Genomic DNA, 17,045 nt, shown 5'->3' on the forward strand with positions numbered 1-17,045 from the left:
TGTCCCCATCGTGGGGAGAAGAGCACATGGCCAAGATATCTCTGCCAATGAACAGGTACCCTCTAAAACACATAATAATAATAATAATAATTCATTACATTTATATAGTTGTGATCTCTCTCTGAAAAATGTTAAACGTTACTCTTCTACAATCTCTAGATGATAATGTGTGCTGAAAAAACAGGTATCGCTAGCTAAGTGGAAGCAATACGTGGTGAGAGGCAGAGTGACTTGAACGAAGGCTGGCACATGAGTGAGGATGGCTCCGCCCATCTTCCTACTCCTGAGGTCCCACCTCCCCCTCCCTTCGGCCCGCAGCCTGTCTCTCCCAACCAAACTATAATACTAAGCGTGATAACAGAAGTTGCAAAAGCAACCGGAATGTTCAAGCAAATTATAGAGAAAAACCAGTTCTAAATCCATTAACACTAGAATTACCAGAGCCAAAGAAAAAACTCGTAAATCCGGCCCACTTTAAATCCCTTCGCACCTCTCCATCAGCGTCTTTTGTCTTCTAAATGTGTCAATAAGCCCAAGCAGCAAGCAGCCTGCTATACCATCCCCCCACCGCCTCAGAACAGGCAAGAAGTTCTCCCAGTTCCTGCCTTGATTGATTATCTGGGAGTGAGCAACCCAGAGTTGAAACAGAAACGTTTTTCATGTTTTAGTAATAAATAACAAATGTAGACATGAACTGTAGAATGTGTGAAGGCTGATGGCCAAATATCAAATAAACACTTTCACAAAAGTTGCAAGTACAAAACAACAATTTCCGTGGTGCTGTGGTTAGAACTGCCGACTTATAATCCCGAGTTCGAAACCAGCTCAGTGGCAAATTTACCATTTAGAGTAATGAGCTGCTTATTGTTAATATATTATACAATAAAACATACATTTGATGTGTGTCTGTAACAGCTGGTGTAAATTTATAGTACTTGTAAAAGTTACTGTTTTTTTTCCCACTTTTATTCTCTCAGTCACAATCACGATACAACATACCCCCAACCCGCCACAGATCTGACGTGGTTACTTTTTATCTGAAACTGGGAATAACTGTAGATGTGAGTGGTGTTTTGAGACAATGGAACTGGAAATTCTCTGATCTGGAGGGATAAAAGCTGACACACAAACGCTGGTGAATCTGCCTTCTTCGTATCTTACCATCACTTGAATTTTTTTTTATATTCAGTTTTAATGAGTGTTCCTGCTTATGCTGAATTAGTATGCACTTTATGGTCCATGATGTCAAAGCCGGACTGACAAAAAAACAGAGACATAGGCATATATGATACTTGGAATAACTCATTTTATGACCTGTATAGTACTTTTCGGAAAACATTGTGGCACTGATGCAACATTATTCATATTATTCATATTCATTTGCATGCCTTCTTGTGCTTGTAATCAGTGACCGCGCTTTTTTTTTTTCGATCTTGCCAGTGTCCACTTTTGGGTGCATTGGGGAGTTTCTTTTGTACTCCAGGACATGCAGAGGAAAGAATAGTACAGAGAGGTCAGTTCCACGATATAGGCAATCATCAGATTCAACAGTTCACATAAACCCAAGAACCATCCTTTCTAAGTTTACAACATGTGTACCTGTTGCAATTTGCACACTTCTCTCTGTGCTGTGGTTACTATTACACTGAAGGTGCTGGGGAAGCGGCGGTCTTGGAACAGAAGCTTGTCGATGTTGCATCCTTTTTTGCTTTATTCATCGCCTTTTCTTGTAAGAAGCGATAATGAAGCTCCTCTGCAAAGTGATCCATGAACACAATTCTTTTCTCAGTAGCCCCCGTGTATGCCTTGCACAGTACATGTGCGTTAATCGCCGCCAAGTCAAGCATGTTATAGCGCAAGCAACCAGCCACCCATGTGCTTCTGCTCGCACTGGATAAGCTCACGCTTACTAATACTAATTAAGCATGAGAAGGAACACTCAATAAAACTGAATAAAAAAAAATTCAAGTGATGGTGAGATACAAAAAAGGCAGATTCACCAGCGTTTGTGTGTCAGCTTTTATCTCTCCAGATCAGAGAATTTCCAGTTCCATTGTCTCAAAACACCACTCACATCTACAGTTATTCCCAGTTTCAGATAAAAAGTAACCGTGTCAGATCTGAGGCAGGGGTGCGGGGTGGGGGGGGGGGGGGTGTGTTGTATCATGATCGTGACTGGGAGAATAAAAGTAAAAAAAAAATATGTTAATTTTTAGAAAATGTAAAAATGTACACTGGCTGTTACAGACACAAATCAAATGTTTATTTTATTAACAATAAGCAGCTCATTACTATAAACGGTAAATTTGCCCGGGAGGAGGTTTCAAACTCATGACCTCGGGATTATAAGTCGGGAGTTCTAACCACAGCACCATGGAAGCTGTCGTATTGTACTTGCACCTTTGTGAAAGTGTTTGATATTTGGCCATCAGCCTTGCCCATTCTGAGGTGGTGAGAGGGTGGTATAGCAAGCTGCTTGCTGCTTATCGACACATTTAGAAGACAAAAAACGCTGACGGAGAGGTGCAAAGGGATTTAAGGTGGGGGGTATTTCTAGTGTTAAGTACTTCTCTCGTGAAAAGCGGACAGACATACAGGATGTTCGATTTTAGATATATTTTGGTAAATTGCAGGATTATATAGTTACCAAATGTTTTCAGTTCCTGCTTTTCGTGAGCAGTGATGCAGATTTGATACAGACCAGGAGAGCAGTTTTCATTTCAGACAGTTTACATGGTGCACCCAAATGTAACATTTTATACTTTATTTCCCTGAAAGATTCACAACCCATAACTGCATATTTTACTCATTAACAGTCAAACCCTGAGTTTGCTAATTAAATAAATATTTACTAGTAAATGAATTGACAAAAATTAATTTTTATTTATATGTAATAATATTCCAAATATGGACACCACACAGTAACCAATTAAACTGCTCAATTTTTAATATATGTGCAATCAATTTTAAAAAAACATTTCAGTACAAAAGTGAGCAAAAATAAAAATAAAAGGACTAGCTAATCAGTGTTAGGTCATAAAAAGTTTATGGCGATCTAGAAAAATAAAATCCACAATATTAGAAACATCAGAAAGACATTGGGCCATACAGTGAAATAAGTTACAACTACAATTCCCTTCTAATTAAGAAAATGGTCGGCATGAAAAACTGCAGCCACTGAAGCCCTCCAGAAGACGAGTCTGACACCCTCAATACAGAAAATCTCTACAGCCATTCCCATCTTCATTTCAAAGAGAGGGTCTTTGTGAATTTGCACGATACATTCCTCATCTATGTACCTCTAAGGACCCGTTATGAAACTAGATAGCAGTTTTTCTGCTAAGATACTCTTGTGCTTAATATGAGGAATGCACCTGGGAACAAATGGACTGCCATTACCCCCAAAAAATGAAAATTAGCTGTGGATTATGATAGCACATTGATCATATCCAAAGTTAAGCTACCACGTGAACAATAACACCACCAAATACATATTTTCACACATAGCACAGAAATCAAATAATTCCATTTCATCCACCCTCTTTCAGAACAAACACCATCAGAAAGCAAACAAAATGAGGGATTGCATGATAATTAGATTAAAAATCTATATTTTTTTTTTGCAAAATCTATAACAAAAAGATATACTTGAGCCCAATATTTGCTTGTGTACAATAAATTCACCATTCAGTTTTCAAACCCACTTGATTCACTTCATGTTTGCAGGGCTGGAATCCATCACAGCGGCATTGGGCAGAGCACACACACCCAAACTCGGTTACACAGATGCAAGTTTACAGTGGCTACTTGAATTAATGTGCATATCTTTAAGATATAACAGGAGGACTGGAGTGTCAGTTACTAAACATACTGACAGAAACTGAACAAAAACAAATAGTGCATGTGACTGGTCACTACTAAGCCCTGCAAACTGTGTTACCATCTTGTTAAGCTCCTGCCAAGCTCTTGTATGTAAGGTTCTGAAAATGGAGCTTGGATAAATTCTATCCACTTGGCTTTGTCTTCAGCTCACAGTACTTGACCATAGACACCTTAGAATGAGGCACTAATTCATTCACGGCGTTCTTTACAGACCCTGGCCATGAAGGGCCGAAAGCACACATTTAATGGCATAGTCCAGAGAGCTGCACAACACACAGACAGACCATGATCAGAATGGTCGGAACGTGTAGCTTTCATTGCAATAATATTTTCTTTCCCTCTCAAAGTCATTTTCTGCACAGAAAAGTGAGCAAAGGCTTCATAAAGGCTACAGTTCTCTACAAGACTTGGGCCAGGCTGGATACTGGCAAAAATGAGACATTTGAACTCAGATAAGGGAGCCCTGGGGGAGCTGTTGGGAACCCAAAAGCCAAAACATAAGTTAGCTCTCAACTATAAACAGGGGCCTCTGGGGAATCTGAAAAGCTAAATACATACTGCCATTCTTTCCTGACTCCTCAAAATAATCTGCCTGCTTGATAAATATAAGTAGACTGGATACTTAGTGGTAATTGAAGAATGTCAATCTGTTTCTATTTTGATTTGCTTTTGAGTAATGCACCAGACAAAATCTTCCCTACATTCGTAGGGAGCTAATAATGCTATTGCTAATTCTCTACCAGGGAGGCAGGGTGTTCATAGTGCAATTTTTCAACTGAAAACAAGACATGTCATTCATCAGCTGAATGGACATTCAGGATGAGCTCGCAGACAGGTTCACAATGCCAGAACCAAACCAAACCAAACCATGTGTTTGAACTCAAGCAAGCCAGACAACTGAATCCCAGTTACAGCCCCATCCCTAAAACTCACGGGAGGATTGGGAATCTATGCAAGCTGTAAAACATAACCATTATGCCATGGCCCAGGTAACACCCTAATGCCAGTACTTAGCTGTCAACCTCTGCAATAGGAGCTAAACACGACGCTTAAACCCAGGGGCACGTCCATGTACAGGTTATTCAGAAGTGGGTATCCTAATGCCAGACCCAAGCTACCACACGTTGGTGGCACCCTTTGATTTTCAGCCATTGTTCGGAGATTAAATTTGTGCCCGAAAAAGTCTTAAAAGACAATTACAAAAATGGGATGAGGTATCAGGCAGAGGAAAAGATACAAATATACATCTAAAAACTAACATATATCAGTGACGGACGTCCACGTATACCGACTGTAAGAGAAAATGAAATCTTCAGATCAAAAAAGATTTAGAAACTCACTAATCGCGCGGCATGTCGTTATCTGCGGCGAGAAGAGCAACCGTTTTGAGCAAACAATATCCTTTGCAACATAAAGCTTTGCAGGTCATACCTTTAAACTGACTAAAGCAGCTTGACGACACTAGGATTCGCTGACGCGTTTTCTTTCCCTCTTTGCACCAGCAATGTGGACCCCCGAAATCGGCGGCAGGAGGCAGACGCGTCGCTAAGTGGCCCCGGCGGTGTGCTGTGCACCTGCGTGTGAAAGTGAAACGAAGCAGATGGCTGTCAAGGCAGGGCACCTCCCCTTCCGCGAGGTAAAAACACAGGCGGGCACCACGCCCCTCACCACCGCACACGCTCACCTTTCTGCGCAAACCCACCTCTAGTACGAGATCGCCCAGTCCCTGCTGCCTCACGCTCAGAATATGCGCCCCGCAAAGCAAGCAAAAAAAAATAAAAAGTTACTCCTGAGAAACTAAGATCAAAGGTGACGAAAGATCGCAAGGCGCCTGTGAAAATCGGGGATCCCCTTGCTACTGTTAAGCGCCTCACCTATATGTGTCTCACTAGGTTGTTGGCTGTTTTTCCTCGTCTGGCGTCTTCTCTCCGGCACCTATGTATGTCTCGCTGGGTTGTTGGCTGTTTTCCTTCGTCTGGCGTCTTCTCTCCGGCTCCCCAGTGATCTGTCTGCTCATCTGTGGAAGTGCTAGCTGCTTATCGGCTCCTATAATAACCCCCTACAATTAAAGGCCGGACGAGCTCTCGCGAGATCACGATTCCCATACCCCTCACCCTCGCCCCCTCCCCACACCAGTGGTTCAGCTGCTGGCTGCGTGCGCGCAGTGGGGGGTGCAACTCCGAAACTGCACATCTATGACCTCCACCCCCCATTAGAGATTGTCAGCACGATGCTGAGATCAGCTCTGCAAGAGGAATTAATGTCGTGAGGTCCAGGGATAAGCGCATCGATCTGCCTCTACTCCCGCGGCTCAACATCCAAGCTACAGGCAGATGACCATCGCCCAGCCAAATGCACTTTGCCGCAAAGCATGAACCACCCTTCAGAGGGTACAGTTTAAGAAAGATTTGCAACACAAAGTATGCCCGTTAAAATCACAATGGAACAACGTATACTGTACTCCTTTCACGAAACAAGAAGGATGAAGGCATAAATCTACTACTGAAAATTATTTAATGCAAACCGCGCCAGGTCTGGGGACTCTCTCCTCAGTTCTGCCTATGCGATTTAACTATCCCAACGTCCAGCTGTCTCGCCTTGATAACCTCTTTGTTATCTGTAAATTAAATCTGTTGCCTGTATTCAATTTTAAACTTGAGTCCATGTGGACCAGTCCTTTTGTACCTCCTAAGCGTCTCCTACTGCATACACATGCAGGTAAATCATTTTATACTCTTAATTTGCTCCCTTGACATGAGTGACCTCATTTCAGAGTTACACTGCCGGTATTTCCCATGGGTCTGAACTACCCCAGGAATTCTGGCATCCCTAAAGATGCACATTGAATGTATTAGCTAAACAAATGAGCTTGAAGGACTGAATGGTCTCCTCTCGTTTGTCAAATTTCTGATGTTCAAAGGTGACTTTACTTTGGCCCTGTCTTCAGTGGTGAGCTGGCTTTCAATTTGACGTTGGTTCTTGCCTTGCACTGGTTTCTACAAGCAGCGCCAGTTCTGTGGGACTTTCCCCATAGTTCTGCCCATGTAACTGATCTATCACAACATCCAGCTGTTGCCTAGAAATTCACCTCATCTTTTGTATATGACACCTGCAGCCTGCATTCAATTTTAAAACAGTCCTTGCGGACCAACCGTGTTGTGCTCCCTTAGCTTCTAATGAACACATATTCTGGTAATCATTTTATACTCTAATTTGCTCCCTTGAGATATGAAAGCTCATTCTGGAGTCTTGCTATTTCCCTTGGGTCTGAATTACTCCAGGAATTCCTGCATCTTAAAGATATGCATGTAAGGTTACTTGAAATTGGCTTCATGTTCATTAATGAGCTGACTTTCAGTCTCAGGTTGGTTCTTGCCTTGCATCGGATGCCACAAATATAGAGACCCCTGCACTAGAAAAGTGGACTAATCATGGTTGGACAGTTGAATTTCATTTTAAAATGTGATCTTGTTTCTTATTAGCATTGTTTTATTATGTAAGAAAATAATGTTAGGTAGCAGTTACTGCTAAATAAAGGTTGATCAGTCAAAGTAACACCCCTCTGAACTGTCAAACTGAAACTTGCAATCAGGAGGAGGCGAGTACAATGAGATCAATGTAAATTGCCATGTTACCCTCACCAGAGTATCAAGAAGTATTTCCTTAGAATTAATGATCCAAAAACTTTCATAGGTCTAAAACATCACACACAAACACACAGGAAGGTCTAACGGTTCATAATGCTCTAAAATGTCATCCTACAAGTACTTCAGTGGTGCAAAGTGATACCCATCTTAAAACCAGAGGGTAGTAATGACAATCACAGGGATGTAAAGAATCACAACAATTCATTTTGGAAGGCTCTGGACAAAAAAAAGTTACAAATTATAAAACTGAAAATTTGAATAAGTCAGTCAGACCCCCTTAGTAAAAAGCTATATATCTAAAGTATAATGTCTGTTTGTATTCTCCCTATACAAGTGTTTCTCAACCAGTGGGCAATGGCACAGTGGTACACCATGACAACTACTCAGATGTGCTGTGGAAATAATACTGTAGCACACCTGGTTCTGAACCTGAGAGGGTCAAGGTACGCATGTGGGCGAGACCTTTCTGAATTCCTGGAGAAGCTGTCATAAAAGCAGCTCCATGATCGTTATGTTTCAGATGCAGCACTTAGAGCACTTCAAATGGGTCTCCTGGCTGGTAGAGTCCATCTGCCTGGGTGTGTGGTCGCCAGTGAGCCTCACAGGGCTGGTGGATGGTAAGAATACAAGTTGCCTCTGTGGCAGAGAGGGGTGGGTAAAGGGACGAAGAAGCCGAGAGATGCACCCAAAGTGTTCACTATGTGCTGTGTCTGCGAACACTGATCTGGGAGCTGCTTTTTTACTGGCTTCTCCAGCAGCCTTGCCCCTTTGGGCAGTTGAGGATGTGTATGAGACATAATGAGCTCGTGGTTGGTTGAATAGTGGTGTACCTTGGGATGTTTTTAGTTTAAAAAAATTGTGCCACCATAGAAAAAAAGTTGTGAAACACTGTCCTATGCAATTCCAAATCCTTTGACTGGTCCAACCCAAATTTTGCATAGTCACGCTCCAGGACCACATGGATAAGTTAGACTACTTTGGAACCCAAAATTATGATGCTGGGGGTCCCAGTGGGATTTTTCCTGTGTGCTTTAGTTTGTACATCAATGCCACCTGCTGGCTCAGAGCGAAGTGAAACAGTTTCAAAGTGAAACATCTAAACAGACTGAAGCCAGACTAGCAGATGACTGGCGCTTCTTACATTACTTACCCGGGCAATGCCACATGCTGTTTATATCTACTGTAGTTTAAAAAGGAGCATCATGCACTTTTGCAGAGGGGTGTTGCGTGAGGTTGACCGAAACCTAGCCACAGGGGATGCATAACCAGTGTGTTTCTTTGTGCTGGCCCCAAGCCCAAATAGATGAGTAGGGTTACGTCAGGAAGGGTATCTGGTGTAAACTTTTGCCAGATCAATATGTGGACAACAATACAGATTTCCATACCGGATCAGTTGAAACCTGGATTAACAATGGCTACCACCAGTACTGTTAGTCAGCAGAAAGGGGGTTACTGTTAGCCAAAGAATCAGAAAGAAGAGAGCAAAGGCGTGTCCAGAGGCAGGAGGAGAGGAGGAAGGTGAAGAGGGTGGAAGTGAGGGTAGGAACTTTGAATGTTGGCAGTATGACTGGTAAGGGGAGAGAGTTAGCTGATATGATGGACACAAGGAAGGTTGATATATTATGCGTGTAAGAGACTAAATGGAAGGGGAGTAAGGCCAGGTGGATCAGAGGTGAGTTCAAATTGTTCTATTATGGTGTGGATGGAAGGAAAATGGAGTAGGGGTTATTTTGAAGGAACAGTATGTCAAGAGTGTTTTGGAGGTGAAAAGAGTGTCAGACAGAGTAATGATTATGAAGCTGGAAATTGAAGGTGTGATGATGAATGTGCTGGAAATTGAAGGTGTGATGATGAATGTTGTTAGTGCATATGTTACCCAAGTTGGGTGTGCGATGGATGAGAAAGAAGATTTCTAGAATGAGTTGGATGAAGGTGTGGAGAGTGTACCCAAGGGAGAGAGAGTGGTGATTGGAGCAGATTTCAATGAACATGTTGGTTAAGGGAACAGAGGAGATGAGGAGGTGATGGGTAGGTATGGTGTCAAGGACAGGAATGCAGAAAGTCAGATGATAGTGGATTTTGCAAAAAAAGATGGGCATTGCTGTGGTGAATGCATATTTTAAGAAGAGGGAGGAGCATAGGGTGACATACAAGAGTGGAGGAAGATGCACTCAGGTTATATCCTATGCAGGAGAGTCAGTCTAATGGAGATTGTAGACTGCAAAGTGGTGGCAGGGGTAAGCGTAGTTAGGCAGCATAGGATGGTGGTCTGTAGGATGATGTTGGAAATCAAGAAGAGGAGGAAAGTGAGGGCAAAGCCAAGGATCAAATGGTGGAAGATGAAAAAGGAAGACTGCAAGGTTGACTTCAGGAAGAAGGTGCTCTGGTGTGCAAAATCTGCAAATTTGTATCTATACATTTTATTTTGCTCAAGCCAAATGAGATGAATTTAAATACAGAACACTTGCATGGACAGTATTAACATCAATGCATCCTGTTTTCCTGAACTGTACTAGTAATTAAACACAGTAACATCTGTTGCACCTAGGACTAAATTGGTTTACAGCTTGGGAAGGGAAGGCATGCCGATGCTTCATGCTGTATCAGATTACTTTACAACCTGCAAACAGTAGGAGTTGCTGTCAGGCTAGAAATTGCCAAACCATTTTACAGCTTGGGAAAGGAAGGCTCTTAAAGCATCAGCATCAGAAACTTTATTGTTTGGAAAACGGATGTACTCAAACAGATTAAAGAGTTTGAGCAAATTCATCCATCATACTGATAGCCAGCCAATCAGATGCATGTAACAATCACATGCTGAAAAACCTCTGTGGAATTTAAAAATAAATATGATGGACTAAACAACAAGACTACAGAGCAGCAACATTAGAAGAGGGCGAGAGCGATGTCAGAGCAGGTCGTTAGCAACGTGCGACCGTTTTTATCTGATCGTCAGCTAAAGCATTCCATGAATATCTACTACTAAATCAATGCAACATGGAACAGTCATATATATTGTAACGGGCGGCTGGGTCCCATGCCCGGCCGGGACGCCTCTGCTGCATATGTTCCGGGGAGCAGCCATGGGCTCCTCAGTACCTCCCCAGGGATGCTTGGTGGCAGCCTCCTTGGGTGACGATGGTGCCTCAGTTTCCTGCAGGGCTCCATGGGAGATGGAGTTCTCCACAACCCTGTGGGGATCTGGGGTGGCCGCCAGGGGGTGCTGCATGGATCCAGGAGCCAACCTGGACACCTCTACAGCCCCGCTGTGCAATTAGCAACAGGTGATGAAGCACCTGGAGCACTTCCGGGTGGACTATAAAAAGAGCCAGCATTCACCACTCAGGAGCCAGAATCGGGAGGAAGAGGACGAGGTTGCCTGGGAGGAGTGGTAGTGCCAGAGGAAGGATTGGTTTGGTTGTGCTTTATTTGAAGTGCTTTGGGACTGTGTATTGCCTGTGGGGTTCACAGAGAAGACGTGCCCCACAGGTGACGAAAAATAAAAAGTCTTTGTGCTTTTACACGTGCCTCAGTGTGAATCTGTGCCGGATCAGGCACCTATATAGCGCCTTATTTCACAATATATATAGTCTTAAGGAAACGCTTACGAAAAGTTAAAGATGTCAAAGATGACTATCCCAGCATTGATTTAGCAATATATATATATATATATATATATATATATATATATATATATATATATATATATATATATATATATATATATATATCTCCAGACATTGCTATCCACATTTTCTTTAGTGCTTTTCTCTACTGGTATTATTGTTCTTTTATAAATACTTCGGCTTTTAACTTTCTATACTTTGTCTTCATATCTGGAATGATTGAAGTATTTTTACTGCACCTGGAGAAGGGAGGGAGTGCCATATGATCAAAACTGCAAAGTTTATCGAGCTGAGGATGAAAAGCTTTGTCCAATAATGAACAGTGCATTAAAGAAAGACATTCATTGTTTGATAAATGGCCTATAGCCAAGGATGGTGAGCCTTTGTATGTTTGAATATATTCCAGGAAACCAAAAGTAATATTTAGGTGTAAGATATATTGTGGAGTGTGAGTCCCTGTCTTGCACCTCAAAACACGAGGCTGAGTGAAAGAAAGAAGAAAGAAAGAAAGTATTTTAGCAGAACCAGCTTTATTTAGCCTGAAACAGGAACAGCATGGTTATTTATTGTAGTGGAATCTACCACTCTCCTATAAACAGACACAGCAATCAGTCAGGGTCATGGCCAGGTTAGTGGCCAAGTAATACTGTTCCCTGCATTTGTAATGTTCCTTGCATCACCCATCGACGACGACATTTATAGCACGACTGCAGTAGGCTCGGATTTGCTTTCGTGGCGAGCCGCTGCAGCGCTGGGATTCTGCGGTTGCCCTGGCAATGGATAAGCTGTCTTCTACTGATGCAACTATTGTGCTTTGGGGCACTCTTCAGCGTGTCGTACCATTGGGGGTAGTCCCAAAAGAATTTAGATACCTTACAATATCTAAGACATCTTATGTTGTTCATATCTATGATAAGTCTCTTAGAGTACTAGGGAAAGCGTATGTGTATGTTAATCTTAAGGTGTGACAGTAGACCAACCCGGTAACGAACCTGATGAGTACACTTATATCTGAAGAAAACATGTAAAGGGTTAGTAGAGGGAAATATCACAATAATACAGGAGGTAAGACAGGCACTGGGTGGCAGTGAAAAGTTACCAGACAGACTGGCAACTACAGCAGAAGGAGTAAGGGTGACAGCAAGAAGGGTGCTTGGTGTGACATCTGGACAGAGGAAGGAGGAAAAGGGAACCTGGTGGTGGAATGGGCAAGTACACGAGAGTATACAGAGAAAGAGGTTGGTGAAAAAGAAGTGGGATAGTCGGAGAGATGCAGAAAGCAGACAGGAGTAAAAGGAGATAAGCTGTAAGGTGAAGAGAGAGGCACGGAATGCAAAAGAAAAGGCATATGATGAGCTATACAAGAGGTTGGACACTGAAGAGTGAGAAAAGGACCTGTACTGACTGGCTAGACAGATGGACCGAGCTGGCAAAGATGTGCACCCGGTTAGGGTGATAAAGGATAAAGATGAAAACATACTCACAAGCAAGGAGAGTGTGTTGAGCAGATAGAAAGAGTACTTTGATAGGCTGATGAAGGAACAGAATGAGAAAGAGAGACGGTTGGATGATGTGGAGATAGTAATTCAGGAAGTGCAACGGATTAGCAAGGAGGAAGTAAGGACAGCTATGAGGAGGATGAAGAATGGAAAGGCTGCTGGTCCAGATAACATACCTGTGGAAGCATGAAAGTGTTTAGGAGAGATGGCAGTGGAATTTTGAAGCAGGTTGTTTAATGCAATCTTGGAAAGTGGGAGAATGCCTTAGGTGTGGAGAAGAAGTGAACTGGTACCGATTTTTAAGAATAAAGGGGATGTGCAGAGCAGTAGTAACTACAGAGTGATACAATTGATGAGCCACACTATGAAGTTATGGGAAAGAGTATTGGAAGCTAGGTTAAGAAAGGCGGTGATGATTAATGAGCAGCAGTATGGTTTCATGCCATGAAAGATCACCACAGATGCAATGTTTGCTCTAAGGGTGTTGATGGAGAAGTATAGAGAAAGCCAGAAGGAGTTGCATTGAGTCTTTGTGGACCTGAAAAGCATATGACAAGGTTCCTCGAGAGGAGTTGTATGTATTGTATGAGGAAGTCAGGCGTGGCAGATAAGTATGTTAGTGTTGTAAAGGATATGTATGAGGGAAGTGTGACAGTGGTGAGGCCTGTTGTAGGAGTGACTGATGCATTCAAGGTGGAGGAGGGATTACATGAGGGATTGGCTCTGAGCCCCTTCTTATTTGCAATGATGATGGACATGTTGAGCGGTGAGATTAGACAGGAGTTCCCATGGACTATGATGTTTGCTGATGACATTGTGATCTATAGCGAGAGGAGGGAAAGGGTTGAGGAGATCCTGAAGAGGTGAAGATATGCTCTAGAGAGGAGAGGAATGAAGGTCAGTAGGAAAGAGACAGACCACATGTTTGTAAATGGGAGGGGGGGGGTCAGAGGAGTGGTACAGATGCAGGGAGTAGAGCTGGAGAAGGTGGATGAGTTTAAATACCTGGAGTAAAAGAGACTGTGGGAGAGAGGTGAAGAAGAGAGTGCAGGTAGCAAGGAGTGGATGGAGAAGAGTGTCAGGAGTGATTTGTGGCAGATGGGTATCAGTAAGAGTGAAAGAGAAGGTCTAAAGGATGGTATTGAGACCAGCTATGTTATATGGCTTGGAGAAGGTGGCATTGACCGAAAAATGGGAGACAGCACTGAAGGTGGGAGAGCTAAAGATGTTAAGATTTAAATTTGGTGTGATGAGGATGGACAGGATTAGAAATAAGTACATTAGAAGGTCAACTCAGGTTGGACAGTTTGCAGACAAAATCAGAGAGGAAAGATTGTGTTGATTTGGACATGTGCAAAGGAGAGATGCTTAGGTATATTGGGAAAAGGATGGAGCTGCCAGGTAAGACGAAAAGAGGAAGGTCTAAGAGGAGGTTTATGGATGTGGTGAGAGAAGATATACAGGTGGTGGGTGTAACAGAGGATGATGCAGAGGACAGGAAGATATGGAAAAAGATGATCTGCTGTGGTAACCCCTAACAGAAACTTTTGAAAGGAGAAGAAGAACTTGGGTGAGGTTGATCAAGAGTGGAAGTACAGAGAAATACAGAGGAGAAGTCAAGGGTCATGTTTAAGTCCTGCTTTGTTGGGTTTTGTTCAAAATTTAAGCACTACAAACTGTCCACCTGGAACTAAGAGGGTGACTCAGACATGATAGTGTTCATGGTTCCAAACCAGAAAGGTGGTACCACAATTCTGGAATCCAATCGGACCCCAAAAGAACAAATTCTCGATTTGTGAGGGCAGAATCATCGATGGAGAGGCTGTGGTGATATTTGCTAGCAATAACAGGGTCACCATTTAAAAAACACATAAACCCTTGCTTTCTTTCCTTAATCCATTCTATAATTATACAATGTCGGGTACTTTGACTAGTACCTTATAATTCATAAACAGTGAAGATATAAGTCTGAATTAGAACTCTGAAAAGGGTAGCTTCTTCAAGAATAATAATAAAGCACATAATGACACCATTGATATTTTGAGGTTGCTTAAGTGTCATACTTTCAAATCACAATAGTTTAAAGTGACTCTGACTGCAAGGTCATACAATGGATAGTACACACAGCAGAAAAGGTTATTGGGACCTCTCTGCCCTGCATTAAAGACATAATTGTAAAGTGTTGCTTTCTCAACATCTATAGCATTGTGGAGGAATACTCCCACCCCGCATTCAATCTGTTTGTCCCACTTCCATACCATTCAAACCAGGTAAACTGCTTCTACCCTTTGGCTGTCCAGACTTTGAGTTCTGTGCTGCCAACCTCTCCTCAGATTAGCACCAGGTAGTCTAGATAGATAGATAGATAGATAGATAGATAGATAGATAGATAGATAGATAGATAGATAGATAGATAGATAGATAGATAGATAGATAGATAGATAGATAGATAGATAGACTTTATTAATCCCAAGGGGAAATTCATGTACTCCAGCAGCAGCATACTGATGAAAAACAATATTAAATTAAAGAGTGATAAAAATGCAGGTATAATAGACAATAACTTTGTATAATGTTAACGTTTACCCCCCGGGTGGAATTGAAGAGTCACATAGTGTGGGGGAGGAACGATCTCCTCAGTCTGTCAGTGGAACAGGACAGTGACAGCAGTCTGTCACTGAAGCTGCTCCTCTGTCTGGAGATGACACTGTTTAGTGGATGCAGTGGATTCTCCATAATTGATAGGAGCCTGCTGAGCGCCCGTCGCTCTGCCACAGATGTCAAACTGTCCAGCTCCATGCCTACAATAGAGCCTGCCTTCCTCACCAGTTTGTCCAGGCGTGAGGTGTCCCTCTTCTTTATGCTGCCTCCCCAGCACACCACCATATAGAAGAGGGCGCTTGCCACAACCGTCTGATAGAACATCTGCAGCATCTTATTGCAGATGTTGAAGGACGCCAGCCTTCTAAGGAAGTATAGTCGGCTCTGTCCTCTCTTGCACAGAGCATCAGTATTGGCAGTCCAGTCCAATTTATCATCCAGCTGTATTCCCAGGTATTTATAGGTCTGCACCATCTGCACACAGTCACCTCTGATGATCACGGAGTCCATTAGGGGCCTGGTCCTCCTAAAATCAACCACCAGCTCCTTGGTTTTACTGGTGTTCAGTTGTAGGTGATTTGAGTCGCACCATTTAACAAAGTTAAAAAAAAAATTATGCGCAGTGGTAGCGCTGCTGCCTCGCAGTTAGGAGACCCGGGTTCGCTTCCCGGGTCCACCCTGCGTGGAGTTTGCATGTTCTCCCTGTGTCTGCGTGGGTTTCCTCCGGGCGCTCCGGTTTCCTCCCACAGTCCAAAGACATGCTGGTTAGGTGGATTGGCGATTCTAAATTGGCCCTAGTGTGTGCTTGGTGTGTGGGTGTGTTTGTGTGTGTCCTGCGGTGGGTTGGCACCCTGCCCAGGATTGGTTCCCTGCCTTGTGCCCTGTGTTGGCTGGGATTGGCTCCAGCAGACCCCCGTGACCCTGTGTCCGGATTCAGCGGGTTGGAAAATGGATGGATGGATGGATTGTTAATACTGTTGTTATTATTAGTTGTTGTCATTATTTATTCACGGTGGCGCGGTGGGTAGTGCTGCTGCCTCACAGTTGGGAGACCTGGGGACCCGGGTTCGCTTCCCGGGCCCTCCCTGCGTGGAGTTTGCATGTTCTCCCCATGTCTGCATGGGTTTCCTCCGGGCGCTCCGGTTTCCTCCCACAGTCCAAAGACATGCAGGTTAGGCGGATTGGCGATTCTAAATTGGCCCTAGTGTGTGCTTGGTGTTTGTGTGCGTCCTGCGGTGGGTTGGCACCCTGCCCAGGATTGGTTCCTGCCCTGTGTTGGCTGGGATTGGCTCCAGCAGACCCCCGTGACCCTGTGTTCGGATTCAGCGGGTTGGAAAATGGATGGATGGATGGATTATTTATTCATTTATTTATTACTGTCTATTCATTTCTCTTTTATTTATCTATTAAGGTTCATTACTTTTGCTTGCACTTTTCCTGTTTTTACGTACATGTTACACTGAGGTCCCAGGGAACTTTATTTCTTATCACCATATGCTGCAATACTGCTTATGGATGATATGACAATAAAGCCCCTTGACTTGACTTGACTTATAGTTTTACCCATCAGACCAGCTGGATGCTCAATGTTGTTTTTAAAGTCAAAGCTGTTAATGTTATAACAATCACTTGGCACCTTAACCACACTTGTCATATGGTAACTACATTTAAGTAAATGAGCAGACTGTGAGTGACAAACAAGATGAGACCATTCAGTCCATCAATCTCTTGGAGTCAATTAGTAGTTAATTTTGTCTCAAGATCTTCAACCAGATACTTTTTAAAAGTTG

The 17,045-nt window shown here is 43.0% G+C and overlaps 1 protein-coding gene across 3 annotated transcripts in view; it reads right to left on the reverse strand.

The window, feature by feature from the left end:
• The window catches only part of ache (acetylcholinesterase), a 50,700-nt gene extending 44,724 nt beyond the window's left edge, over positions 1-5,976 (reverse strand). Inside the window, exon 1 of one of the 3 annotated variants that reach the window (XM_051924148.1) lies at positions 5,818-5,976. The gene's annotated coding sequence lies outside the window, so the exon portion shown is untranslated. Of the gene's footprint in view, positions 1-5,313; positions 5,474-5,756 lie in introns of those variants that run through there. The other 2 variants (XM_028798003.2, XM_028798004.2) reach the window with 2 other exon arrangements.
• Between the last annotated feature and the right edge of the window lie 11,069 nt (positions 5,977-17,045).

The sequence above is a fragment of the Erpetoichthys calabaricus genome, chromosome 3, assembly GCF_900747795.2.
Source record: "Erpetoichthys calabaricus chromosome 3, fErpCal1.3, whole genome shotgun sequence".
Lineage (NCBI taxonomy): Eukaryota > Metazoa > Chordata > Cladistia > Polypteriformes > Polypteridae > Erpetoichthys > Erpetoichthys calabaricus.